Raw genomic sequence first — 14,610 nt, 5'->3', positions numbered from 1 at the left:
TCTTGAGTCATGATATTGTGACTCGAAAAAAGCCATTGAAAATTCATTTGCTAACGTGACATGTGCATAGAATCAAAGATTTTTACCTTACGATACAAAAGAAAATATCTATGGTTGTGTATATTGCAATTTTGTGAGTTTTTTAACAAAATGACTATGGTTATATTAAATTTAAATGTAAAGGTGGGAATTCTATGAGATCGTAATTTTTAGTGTCGAATCACTTCTACTCTCCCTTTTCCCCCTATAATAATAAAGATTAGTAAACTAGTAGGTGGTATATGCAAATACACATACAACAAAAATTACGATTTAGCAACGATTAAAAAGATTTAATTATAAATTAATAAATATAATTTTGTATCATATTTTATCATTAAATATATTGTAAGGTTTCTTTTTAATTTGAAATATTAAGTAGAATGGTTATGAAAATAATATAAAAAATGATATTTTTATAATTTTAGAAAATTAAGTATCTCTGTTAAGGGCCGGGATTGTAAAGGGTCCTTTTATAATTTAAAATATTAATTAAAGAAAATTTAGAGATAACATAATAAAAGAACATTTTTGTAGTTTTACAAGAATAACCAAGTTGGGAGTCTTTGGATTGAAATTTTATTATTTTGACTAAAATGACTTTATGCGTAATAAAATTAAATGAAGATATGATGAATTAGTGGGATTCCTAATTTTAATGACAAACGACTTCAACTCTGCCTTAAACAACCGTAATATATTTTGATGTTCGAATATATTTCGGATATAGATTCAGATGTTAGTACATCCGAAATTGAGAAAATTTGATTCAATTGTGTTTTTTTAATAACTTTTAAATGTCTATATTCTTTAACTAGTTATATAGTAGGATTTTAAAAGTTTCTTCCTAAGCTATTATGTTATCAATGCTCTTTGCTAGATTATAAAATCTAGGTTAGTTGTGCCATCATTGCTAACTAGCTTTAAAGAGGTTATGCTATCAAATCTAGGGCTTTAAAGAGTCTAGATTAGTTATTAAAAAGATGTCTTTTTACTATGCTCAAATTCAACTTTATTTAAACAATGAAGGGTTAGAAAGCTCTCATTTATGGCGGCAATAACAATTCCTTATGAGTCTGAGAATACCTCAGATTCGAAGAAGACAAAAAAAAGAGAGAAGGGGATCGACGAAGAAGATAAAAGAAAAAGAATGAGGGAAGAAGACAATGATGATGAAGATGGAATCATAGGTTCTGATTCAATGAATCATGGAGAGGGGGGCAACAATCACACCCCAAATTCTTTGGCGAACAACCAAATTTCTCTGGGCACACATATACACACCCTCTCTCACAAAACGAAAATTTCATATTCGCCATTGGAACTCTGGTTCAAAAACTTCTAAAAAAAATCCAAGTTTGGGTAAAATCAATGGTTTTATAATATTTGAGTCCGAATCAGATATTATCGAGTATTTGATAAGTAAATCAGATTCGAATATTCGTCAGATTTAGATATCAAAAGATTTTTTTTGAATTCGAATATAAATATATCCAAACCAGTAAGTATCCGTTGACAATCCTAATAAAAGATAGAAGTTTTTAGAGATATTGAAGATGTTTTCAAGAATGAAAGCTAGCTTGGTCACATAGCAGAAAGTCTATTTAGTTTTTGATCTCAGTTTCAATTTTTTTTTTGTTTTTAAGATTTTGATTTGTAATTGGATTCAATTTTAGTTACTATATCATGGATTTTCATTTTATTTTATGAATTTATGAATAAAATTGAAATACAAGAGCGGGTTTTCAATCCCCTCGGATGATTCTATGTAATCTTAGCCAGTGAGTCTTGAGCTCCAACACCATGAAGTCTGAGATTGGGTTCAATCCCAGATTCCCATATGGACCTAAATAGAAAAAAAGTTTAATATTTTAGGTGAATAATTTGAATGTTCAAACAGTACTAAAGAATTTCGAATCTCCCAAAGCTTAATTAGGTGGAATTACAATAATTAGGTTGTAGGTTCAATCCTAGGTTACCCATGAAAATCATTACTGTATTAATAATGAATATCTGGACCCCCTTCCTTTTATGGGATAATTTCCTATGATTTGATGTAGAGAGAAATTTTAATGTATTTTTTCTTCATTAACTATGCTTCATCAATTATGGATTAGATTGGATATGCTATCAAAATTAACCCAATGGCCTGTCGGATGGCCTATTGAATGGCTTGCCCAATGGCCTGGTGGATGGCCTACCCAATGGCTTGTGGGATGGCCTATCCAATGGTCTGTCCGATGGCTTATCCAATGCCCTGTCGGATGGCCTGCCCAATGGCCTGTCCAATGGCTTATCGAATAGCCTGGCCAATGCCCTATCGGATGGCCTATCAGATGTTTGTTTACTTGAGGTGTAGGTAGTAATAACAATCATGCCAATATTACCTATTTTTGAAATTTTTGAAAATAATGAGGACAGATTTGGAATGTAAAACTTTATTCATTTATCTTCTCTCATCGTATCTCCACTTTGGAGATAATCAAATTTGACATTTTTTCCCTTCTCGTCCCTCCACTTTTATTCTTTTATTTCCCTACTTAACAATTCAAACAGGAGAAAGGAAGAAAAAATTACATATTTTCTCTCAATTCAAATAAACTGTAAAGACAACCTTACATTTGTTACAGTCTTTATAGTATTTTTTTACATTAATTTTTTAATTTAGGTGTTGAAAGAAGTGATGGATAAGAGTTGGATGAAAAAATCGAGTTAAACTCAACTACTTATGATCCATTGTCAATGTTTATAGCTCAATGGGATTTGTTTTTAAAAATTCCCTTACATTATTTTCTTATGTAGGGTGAGTAGCGAATATATAAACGGTGTTGATAAATTCCTCGACTTCGCATTTGCCAATACATCAACCGGCCTCATCTCATGTGCATGTAGGAAATGTGTCAGCTTTAAGCTCTTGAAACGGGATGTTATCCAGGGGCATCTCATCATTTATGGAATTATGGAGCATTACACACTATGAAAATATCACGGGGAAACTTCTTCCACATTCACACCTACTATTTCATGTGATGATGTTCCAGGTGGTGTTGATATGAATGGAATGTTGCACGATATTTTTGGTATATTGGGTGTGGACAATGATGTACCTGATGGAGCAAGTGAACCTACACAAGGGCACAATACCAATGCAGAAAACTTCATTAGGTTGTCTCAAAATGCAAATAGAGAGTTGTATCCCGGATGTACCAAGTTCACAAAGCTCTCTTTCATTGTTTGACTATATCACAGAAAGTGTTTGTCTGGATGGAGTAACAAGTCCTTCGGCATGTTCCTTACGCTTTTGAAGGAGGCATTACCCTAGGGGAAATTGTTGTCAAAGTTTTTTTATGATGTGGAAAAGATCATTAAGGAATTGGGATTTAATTACAATAAAATTGATGCGTGCCCCAATGACTGTATGTTATATTGGAAGGACACAGCCAATGACAAATTATGTAAGGTGTGTAGTACTTCGAGATGGTAGCAAGTTGAACATAAAGAAAATTATGAGAACATTTATCCAAGGACGAAAGAAAGAAAGATTCCTGTTAAAATATTGTGTTATTTTCCATTGGTTCCAAGACTTCAAAGGTTATTCATGTCATCGAAAACCGCATCATTCATGCGATGACATGACGAGAGTCGTACCAAAGATGGGTTATTGAGGCATCCAGCTGACTCTCTTGCTTGGAAAGATTTTGACATAAAACAACGATCATTCTTTTTAAACAATCGCAATGTTAGACTTGGGTTGGTAACCGATGGCTTTAATCCATTTAGGATGATGAGTATTTCTCATAGTACTTGGCCTGTCATTTTAACAGTATACAACTTGCCACCATGGATGTGCATGAAGCAGCCTTATCTCATATTATCATTATTGATTCCAGGTCTTTATGGACCCGGCAATGATATCGATGTGTATTTGCAACCATTTATAGATGATTTTAGACAACTGTGAGAGTTTGGCATAGACATATATGGTGCACATAGCAATCAAACCTTTCAAATAAAAGTTGCACTATTATGAACGATTGGCGACTTTCCAGGATACGCTATGTTATCTTGATGGAGCACCAAAGGCCGTCTTGCTTGTCCTTGTTGTAATAAGGACAATTATTCTCGACGTTTGAAGCATAGTAGAAAATTTTGTTACCTATGTCACCGTTGATTTTTGCTAATTGACCATAGGTTTAGATTTGACAAGAGATGTTTCGACGGAAAACAATAACATCGAATTATGTCAATCTCGCCATCTGGTTATGAGGTTTTGGAACAAGTAGAGGGCATGGACATCACGTTCGGAAAGATTTATAAGGTTGCAAAAGGTCACAAGAGAGGGGGAGAAGATGATGCGAGAGATTTTTACAATTGGAAGACGAAAAACATTTTCTTTGACTTACCTTATTAGAAATACAACATGTTGTGGCATAGTTTGGATGTCATACACATTGAGAAAAATGTGTGTGATAATGTCATTGGAACTTTGTTAAACATCGAAGGAAAGACAAAGGATAATTTGAATGCTCGTCTAGACTTGCAAGAAATGAAAATATGAAATAAACTTCATCCAGTTAGTATGGGAAATAAGACATATTATCCTCCCGCGTGTTTTACAATAAATAATATTGAAAAAGAGAAATTTTGTAATGTATTTAAGAATGTTAAGGTTCCAAATGGTTATGCAACGAATCTTTCACGATGTGTACACCCCAAAAAACGTAAGATTTCAGGACTCAAGAGTCATGATTGTCATGTGTTGATGCAATAATTACTCCCGATAGCCTTACGAAGTACATTGGTTAAGCATGTGAGCGCAAACCTAATTGAGTTGTGCACATTCTTTAGGGAGTTGTGTTTCTAAGGTTGCACGGGTGTAGACACCCCATTTTTGCACTCGCCTGATTAATCAACTCGTCAACCTAATTGCAACGGTTCCCAATAATGGGTGTTTATTCCAATACTTTATTTTGTTACCAGATATGTTTCAGAAATCTGGATGAGGTATCTCGAACTGACAAAACTGTAGAAATTGCGCTACGATATGAAAATATAACCCCAAAAGCTTAGAAATCATCATTTTTCAGACAAAAAGAAGTTTCACGATAAAAAATACTAAAACATGACAAAATTATCAAAATACCCTTAACCTTAAAATATCCCTAGAGTCTACGTTACGCTTAGGAAAACTCATTCAAACACATAAAACAACAAATCGAAACCAAATAAATCATTTCGTCAATTTTCATAGAATTTGACAAAATTATGAAAATACCCCTCATAAAGTTCACGATCATTCCACACAAAAAATTTCATAAATGACAGAAACCAATATTTTCATTGAACTCCTTACGAAAAATTGATTATAAAACATCTTACAACATCAAAAATTGACTTGAAACACAAAAAGTCCTCTCCGAGGGCAAAACGATAATTTTACAATTTTTATAACTAAAATTTTTGAAATTAATAAATAAAACATTAAATAATTAAAGTGAAACATTAATAAAATTAATTTAAAAATTTAAACAAAAAAAATCGATCAATCAGGCTCTCAGGCAAAATTGTTGATGGTTGCCAAGATATATCAAAAGAATTAAAGATATAATAGAGGGGGGTTCTCAAAAAAATTAAAGTCAATCAAGTAAGACTAAAGTCAATTAAGTAAGACTAAAGTCAAAATTAAAGTCAATCAAATAAGATTAAAGTCAAGATATTAAAGTCAATCAAGTAAGACTAAAGTCAATCAAATAAGACCAAAAGTCAAAATCCTAATAGAGTTCTAATAAAATAATAATTCTATTTAACAATCCTAATTAAATAATAACTCTATTTAATAGAATTCTAACTAAAATATAAATCTATCTAAAATAATTCTAATTAAAATATAACTCTAACTAAAAGAATTATAATTAAACACTAATTTTATCTAAACAAACACTTAAAGAATCTTTAAATAGGGTCCTCACAATCTATTTTCGTATGAAAAAATAAATCCTATAAAAAGTGGGTCAAAAAGCTTCCCTAACCTTCTTAAAACCCTAATTTTGAAGTCTTAACTCCTTATTTAACATCCATACCCCAACTTTAGCTCAAAAAACACCAAAAAGACCTTCTAAAACACTTTGAAATTCATAAAAAATCAAAAAACTCTCAGATCTAAGAAAAAGATATCTCAACTTGGAGATCAGAAATCAGATTCGGTAACAGAACGAAACGAGGAGTGCTGTACAAGAAGTTGTCCTATCAGATCTGAGAGAACAAAGTCGTTGCATCGGTAAAGGTATATATATAATTCCACTTCCTACTCGCAGTATGCTCTTTATGATCCCGGCTCATGATTCAATTGCCATGTATTTAGCTATTGAGCCTCAAAGTTTATGTTTTTATGTGATCGCAGCATCAAAAAGAAAGTCTGAATTTTCCACGGAAGCCGGCTCGAAATATTTGATCTTAGGTGCATTTCCCTCTGGAATATTATTGTTCGGGTACGACCGGACAACTACCGATATCTATTAATATCTTTTTTTAGAATGTTGTTGTTAAATAAATTGATGTTCGTGCTTGAGATGGAACCCTGCCTTAGATGCTATGGGTCGGGATGGGACACTGGATGTGAGGGAATCAAGTTGATTTTTAGACACCTATCACCGCATCTCTCCGGTTCCCTGGAACGCTGCAAAAGGACAAGGAAGCCTATAAGTTTCTGAATTAGGGCAATTGTCGGATTGAGTTCAGAAAAGTGGTAGTTTTCCAAGCTTTTTAGGGCTAGGGTTATAGGTTCTGAAAGAAAGGCAGTACTCTATCAAGCCAGGGCTTTTTAAGGGTAAGACCATGGGCCACCAAGGCCAGTTAGTTCATAATTGTGATAGCTTAGCTTAGTAGTTAGATCTGGCGTTTGTGTTCTTTTTCAACAAAAAAGCTAGCCTTACTAGAGGGTGCAGAGCTGGATTGGGTCTTCCAAGAAAGTTTGCTCTTCACAGTAGCGGCAATCGAGGTTGCTCAGGTCTTCTTCGCCAATGACCACTACTAAATGTGGGTGGTCCCCTGGTACCCGTAAATTCTTCTGTTCATCCCCCTCGCTATGCCAGCCAAGCCACAGAGACCAGTAACCCAATCCCATAGGGATTGTTCCGCATGTTAGGCATTAGAAAGAGACAATACATACAAAGCGGTTCCGGGTCCATCCTCAGAATCCGGTGTGTTTGAAGGTGGATCTGCAAGGCCAAGTCCAAGTCTGAAAGGTCTAAAGCTCTGCAGCATCTTCTTCTCACGAGTTGCCCCCTCACCCTATGCCTTTCTTTGGATATAACCAATTGGAGCGGGGCAGGAGCCTTTAGTCACTCGCCCCAATGCTTCCAGTGAACCCTCGTATCAGCTAACAACTCCTTTGGCCGACTCCGAGGATTCACTGAAAACAAACTCTAATAGGTTCCGGGCCCGGATAAGACTTCCTGTACTTGTAGTAGAATAAGGAAGAGCCGCTTGCCTTCTTCTTTGCTCTCACTGGAATAGGAAGTGAAGGCAGTGAACGATCGCGCAAGGAGATTCAAACCTAGCTCCGAGTGAGCAAGCCGATTACTGATATTCAAATACCTTTCCTTCTTGCTTTTAGGAATTCTTAAACATTTCTTTCATTGCCTGGTAGTTGAGTAAGGTTTCCCAGCTGCTTCTTCTTGATTCTCACCTGATCTACGACCAACCTTTCCCTTTTTTACCTGGAAGTGGGAATCGCATCTCCCTCTTTCGGGAGTGAAGTATGTAAGCCCTTTTTCCATTCGGTCGCCATTTGTTGATGTCTTTGAAAGCCCGTCTTTTTCGACTAAAGAAAGAAGTCACTCTGTAGACTCAAATAAAAAGGGGAATCGGAAAAAATTAGGATATCTAAACTCTCGTTCAAAGGCTTAAGAGAGGCCTAAACTCCTGCACGAGACGGAGCAAACTAAGGCCCAGCAAACAGAGGATCTGAAAGAAGCCGTATCTTGCTTGGCACGGATCTGAAAGATCAGCTAAAGTGAGGATCAATGTAATATGAGAATGAAGAGAGAAAGATCATAAGCTGCTGAGTGAAGTCTGATTCCACGCGCTAGCCCCGGCAAGAGTAGGCTCAGCCAAAAAGCCGTATCGCTATTGAGCGCTCTACTTTATTGATAGTTTGACAGCCAGCATTGCATTTCTTATTCTTTTTTGCTTTTTTGTTCTCTCCTTCTAAGCGCTAAATGGAGGATTTTAACGGTGTCTTTTTTGAAGAAGTACTTGATCGACCTTCTGTTTCCGTGTGGAACATCTCTCTCGCTGAAGTAAAGGAGACTCATCTGAATGGGCAGACTAAGAAATAAGCAATACCACCGGAAGCAAGCGGGCTAAACAAAGAGGGAGAACGTGACTGATGATGGAAACTTTCTTTGTCCTGTTGACCTATGACCCGTTGATCTTGAAACGTCTGATCGCGAAAGTGCAGATGGAACTATTACCTCTTCCGTTGTACACGACCTTCCATGTCATCCTTTTTGTACGGTGTTATATATATTTATATATATATATGGGAAATGTTCAGCAACAAACATTTTGGCAAAACATTTTTCAAAACATGGGTTAGAGGTTTTGGAATGGGCTGATTTTTGGTGAGGATGATCTCTACGGTGAGGAGATCATCATCACCAAAAATCAGCCCATTCCAAAACTTCTAACCCCATCAAAAATTATTTACAAAAAATGGACAGTCCACAATTTTTCAACTTGTAAACTGGGACTAGAAGTTTTGGAATGGGCTGATTTTTGGTGAGGATCTCTATGATTAGAAGATCATCCTCCCCAAAAATCAGCCCATTCCGAAATGTTTAGCCCCATGTTTACACTTTGAAAAATCGTGGACCGTCCATTTTTTGTAAACCATTTTTGATGGGGTTAGAAGTTTTGGAATGAGCTGATTTTTGGTGAGGATGATCTCCTCACCATAGAGATCATCCTCACCAAAAATCAGCCCATTCCGAGACTTCTAACCCATGTAGGACAAAACACATTTGTTAAAGTGTAGGGTAAAACTAAGGGTGCCGAACGGGACCCTATATATATATATTATATATATATATAATATATATATATTATTTAGGTCTTTTTAGCAATGTAGTTTATTTGGGAATTAGTAGAGATCGACGTTTGCGGTATATATATATAGGGTCGCGTTCCTACGACCCCCATTTCGACCCTCATCGCGACACACGAAACCAGCCGTCGGATTTTGCGCAGATCAGCGGTCCAGATCGGGTGTAGCGGTACAATCGATTGTAAAATAACGAATTTTCGTTATTTGCAAACGCCCCCCGTTTAAAAAAAACCCAAGTCTAAATATCAAAACAGATCTTCGTCTTCTTCGGTTCTGCGTTCGAAGACACACAGATTCAGCTCCTTCCTCTTCTAACAGATCTTCGTCTTCTTCGTCTTACACAGACTTCTCTTCGTTTTCTTTCTCTTCGTCTTCTGCCCTTTGCGTTCGAAGGAATTACAAACTTCTCTTCGTCTTCTTCCTCTTCGACAACGACGACGAAACCCTCTTTCGTCTTCTTCCTTCATCTTCTTCTTCTACCCTCTGCGTTCGGACGACACACAGACACACGTCTTCCTCGACAGACTTCGATCTTCATATTCACTCTCTCTCAGGTAAGAAATCAGCAACCCTTTTTACTTTTACTTTTCTTTTTTTTTTTTTTTAATTTTTTAATTTTAAATTTTATAGCTATGAAATTATCACCTTTAAACATTTCTTGTTTTTTTTTTTTTTTCATCATAGTTTATATTTTTGATGTATTTTCTATGCCTTTTTATTAATGTTTACGATTTTATTTATGTTTATTGAAGAAGGAAAAATAGATTTATTATGCAGAAATTTATTCACTTTGTGTTTGAAGAAAAAGCTCAAAGGTGTTACATGTTAAGCATCTGTTGCTTACAACCCAATAAAATAAATAGGCTTGTTCACTGGATGTTTGAAGAAAATCCCCAAAGGGATTTCTTGTTAAGCATGTGATATTCCTAGAAAGCCATACTTTGTTGTCCCCCTATTTATTTGTTTGGCCTGATATGTGTGTGTGTAGGTGCACTACTTGTTGGGTCTACGTAGATATTTGTGGAATGGGGGTCTATGCATCCTCTAGTGTGATTGCCCAAGTCCACAAAATATGTCTGATTGTCACTACATAGGCTCATTGCTTTCACCTATCCCATAGTCCATAAAATTCCTAAGTGTTAATGTGCCAACTCTAGCAAACCCACCAAGTTGTCTATGTATGCAACTCACATTGAATATTCTACTCAATTTTGAATGATACCAAGTTGATTGTAAATATACTTGAAACCATGATTTTATCATTCATAATTTTAAAATTCAACTTAAATATCAACAAGTGGATTGGAGTTGAAAATTTGAGAAATTACATAGACAAGTCAAATAAAACAATATGACAAAATATATATGGTCGCGTTCCTACGACCCCCATTTCGACCCTCATCGCGACACACGAAATCAGCTTGTTCACTGGATGTTTGAAGAAAATCCCCAAAGGGATTTCTTGTTAAGCATGTGATATTCCTAGAAAGCCATACTCTATCTAATGGGTTTGGTTGTGGTACATTGTTCATTTTAAATGTGTTTCGTACGACACATATGGGTTTTGGTTTTGTTACATTGTACATGGTATGATGCTGCAAATGGGTTTTGGTTTTAGTACATTGTTCATTTTAAATCCCAAAACATGTTTTTCCAGCAAATTCATCATGTTTAGTATCAACTAATTCATTCAAAAATTACCAGCGAAATCGCTGATAAGGCAAAATTGCTGGTATTTTATCAATGAATTCATAGACTATAAAATTGACAGCATTCATGAATTCGTACATTATAAAAGTGACGAATTAACTATAAAAACATGTTTTGGGAGTTAAAATGAACACTGTACCGAATCCGAAATTTTGTCATATTCAGGGTACAAAATGGAGATTCACCCCTTAAAAAAAAAGTCATCATTGAGAATAAGTGAAAATTGAGGTGCCAATAGAAACACACTCTCAAATTTTTTGTTTTGTTTTAGATTTCAATTTGTTAGATTTAAGATTTTATATGGGCCTAAGCCTAATTGTAATTAACTGTTGAAGTTGTTTCAATGTGTTATAACACTTTGTAATGTTGAGAATAGGTAAAAGTTGGGGTGCCAATAGAAACACACTCTCTCATTATTTTGTCTTTTTTATTTATTTATAAAGATTTCTATTTATTAGATTTAGGATTTTATATAAGCCTAATCCTAATTGTAAATGACTGCTAAAGTTGTTTCAATGTGTTATGACGCTTTGTAATGTTGAAATAATTAGTTGAACCAAGCTTTTGTAATGTTTGGATTGTGTGTTTTAATATTTAACTAGGGTGTGATAAATTATTTATGAAATTGGGGATGTAATAAGTAAATGTAGATCACTTACTCATTCATTACAAGTGGCCTTAGAGATTTGGTCATATTTTCTAAGGCTTTTCGGGGTAAGTTAACTAGCTATTTGACACACATGCCACTAATCCTTTTGAGGATTTTAGAAATGGCTTTCCATTTATTCTTTTAGATAGCTTCGAGTATTATTGATTTGAATGTAAGAAACATGAGTTGGAAACTACTTTTGTATTATTATTTAGATGTTGAATAAATAGAAATTTCAATATATTTTAGTTAACCTTAACTGGGACTTTGTTAATTTGTTTTAGATAATTCTTCATGGACACGATTGACGTTGACAAGTGTGGGAGTGTACATGTGAATGAAAATGTGGGATCATCTTTGATTATGGAAGTAGATATTGGGGAACGTGTTGATTGCCTCAGTCCTAACTAAGATGTTCGAAAGTTAAATGCACCATATGTTGGGATGGTTTTTGATTCAACTGAGGAAGCAAAAAAATACTATGAAGAATACGGATGTCAAGAAGGGTTTTGCATTCGTGTACGAAGTAGTTCTAGGACGATAAGAGGTTCAAATGCGGTGACTGGGATAAGATATGTTTGCATACATGAAGGAAAATATACATCGAGGATAAAAGAAGATGCGATAACAGATGAGAATGAAAAGGGGAAGAAGAGAATTGTAAGAAGTTGTTCTACTTTTAAATGTGGATGTGAAGCAAACATGCGCATTGTATTCGACCAACGTGCAGTAAAATGGAGAGTGTCGGTTTTCAACGATGATCATAATCACAAGGTTGTCACGCCATCGAGGAGAATGAAAATGAAGTTGAATCGAAATATGCCGAGCGTAGCTAAGGATCTAACAGAAACATTTCATAATCAAAACATTCAAATTAATAAAGTTCCATCAATTCTTCGTGGAGATATGATCGGTTTTGATGTTAGAGACTGTTACAATCACCTTCGAAATGTTAGGCGACAGGATTTAGAAAGAGGCGATGCACAATGTGTACTTGAGTACTTTATTGAAAAACAGAATGAAAATCCACAATTTTTCTATGGGATACAATGTGATGAAGATGGGAGAGCAGTTAGTTAATTTTTTTGGGTGGATGCGAGGTCAAGATTGTCATATGAATATTTCGGTGATGTGGTTACATTTGACACAACTTATAAGACAAATAAGTACAAGATGCCGTTCGCCCCGTTTACTGGAGTCAATCATCATTTTCAATCTATCCAATTTGGATGCGCTCTTCTAGGAGATGAGACAGAGACTACTTTTGTATGGTTGTTCGAGATGTGGCTTAAAGCTATGAGGGGAAAACATCCAATTTCAATAATCACAGACCAGGACTTGGCAATGAGGAATGCAATTGCCAAAGTTTTTCCCAACAGTCGTCATCGTCTATGTATTTGGCACATTCGGAAGAAATTTGCAGAGAAATTGTCTCATAAATACTTTGAAAATTCTACTTTCAGAAGTAGTAGGATAGAAAAATGTATTTGGTCGACATATTCTGGGGAAGAGTTCGAAAAACAGTGGCATAACGTGATTCAGGATTCAGGAAATGGATTAGAAGAAAATGAATGGTTGCAACACCTGTTTGAAATACGGGAATCTTGGGTGCCTACTTATAATCGAACAACTTTTTTTGCTGGTATGAATACCACTGGGCGTAGCGAAAGCATCAATGCATTTTTTGATGGATTTGTTAATTCGACAACAAATCTCAGAGAATTTGTTGTGAAGTATGAAGAAGCTTTGAAGAATATTTTGAAAAAGGAGAATGATGAAGATTATGAGACAGAGCACAAGTTTCGATGTGTCAATGACAACGACTTGCTTTTGAAACATGCAGCAACAGTTTATACGAGAAGTATATTTGAAAAATTAAAGGAAGAATGGGTCCAAGTTTTCCGATATAAAGTTGAAAGAAGGGAGATGGAAGAAGGAATTCAGACGTTTTTTGTAAAAACAAAGTTTGGCGAGCCTGATGACTTTATTTGAAAATAAATGTGGATACCTACGAGGGTACATGCGGGTGTAAAAAATTTGAGTTTCTTGGAATTGTTTGTCGGCATTTTTTAAAGGTGTTCACACATCTTGACATTGATGTTATACCATCACACTTTATTATTGAGAGATGGAGACAAGGGGCCAATAAATTTAGGGTGATGGATGTACAAGTAACAATCGATGGTTATGAACCTTCCGAAGCATTAAGATATGGCAATATGTGTAAACAGGCAACTACATTAGCCAGTTATGCATCATCTTCAATGAAAGCATACGCATTTTTCACGAATGCCGTAAATGATTTGTCGAAACAAATTTATGCAATTAAAATGGAAGAAGAATGACAGAAATTGTTGCTCAACCGAATGAAGAGGCACATGAAAAAGGAAAATGTAACCTATCTCAATTACTTTTAGACCCGAATGTCACGCAAACAAAGGGTAGAAAGAAGGATGAGAAGGGAAAAGAAAAAGCTGATACTACGGGTCGGTTGAAAAGCAGTATTGAGTTGAGCCAACAAAAGAAGAAAAGAAAATGTGCACTTGGACACGATAATCGAATATGTCCTGTGAATCCAAACAGAAAGAAAAAAGATTGTATTCAAGGTAATTATAAGTATCTTTATAAACTAATGACTTGATTTAATGCATTTAATTGAATAAATTTTAAGTAATGTCTTATTTATTTATTTATGAATTTTTCCTCAGAAATTGATGATATACAAGAATTGGGCAAAGACATGGAGAGCGATCACGAGGCCTTTCATTTGGAATGAGGGTATGTTATGTTTTCCTTTGAATTTACATTTTTGTTTTCTTGTGAGTTGGAATCTGATGTAGTTTTCCTTCACTTTGATCACAGAGTATAGTTTCTTACTTCTGTTAACTATTTGGTGTTGATTTATAGGGAGATTGTACCCTCACCTACAGTTGAAAATGAGAATATCGAAGTAGTTTCACAAGAATTAACTCCATATGTGATTGATCCAAATAAACCTATTGATGACATTAATTCAGTATCTAGTGTACATGTCGATACTGCTTCTGATGAGTTGCAGCAGAGAAAGTCCTCGGACAGTGGCATTCAAGCAACACTTTCTCCTGTT

At 35.1% G+C, this 14,610-nt stretch overlaps 1 pseudogene; it reads left to right on the top strand.

Annotated features, from left to right (window-relative positions):
* Nucleotides 1-11,948: 11,948 nt before the first annotated feature.
* Nucleotides 11,949-13,849, top strand: LOC147410866 (protein FAR1-RELATED SEQUENCE 5-like; annotated as a pseudogene).
* The last annotated feature ends 761 nt before the right edge of the window (nt 13,850-14,610 follow it).

This window comes from Akebia trifoliata, chromosome 1, assembly GCF_017979445.1.
Source record: "Akebia trifoliata isolate Shusen 1 chromosome 1, ASM1797944v1, whole genome shotgun sequence".
Taxonomy (NCBI): Eukaryota; Viridiplantae; Streptophyta; class Magnoliopsida; order Ranunculales; family Lardizabalaceae; genus Akebia; species Akebia trifoliata.
The sequence above is the reverse complement of the archived record's forward strand: the minus strand, read 5'-3'. Positions and strand labels throughout refer to the sequence as shown.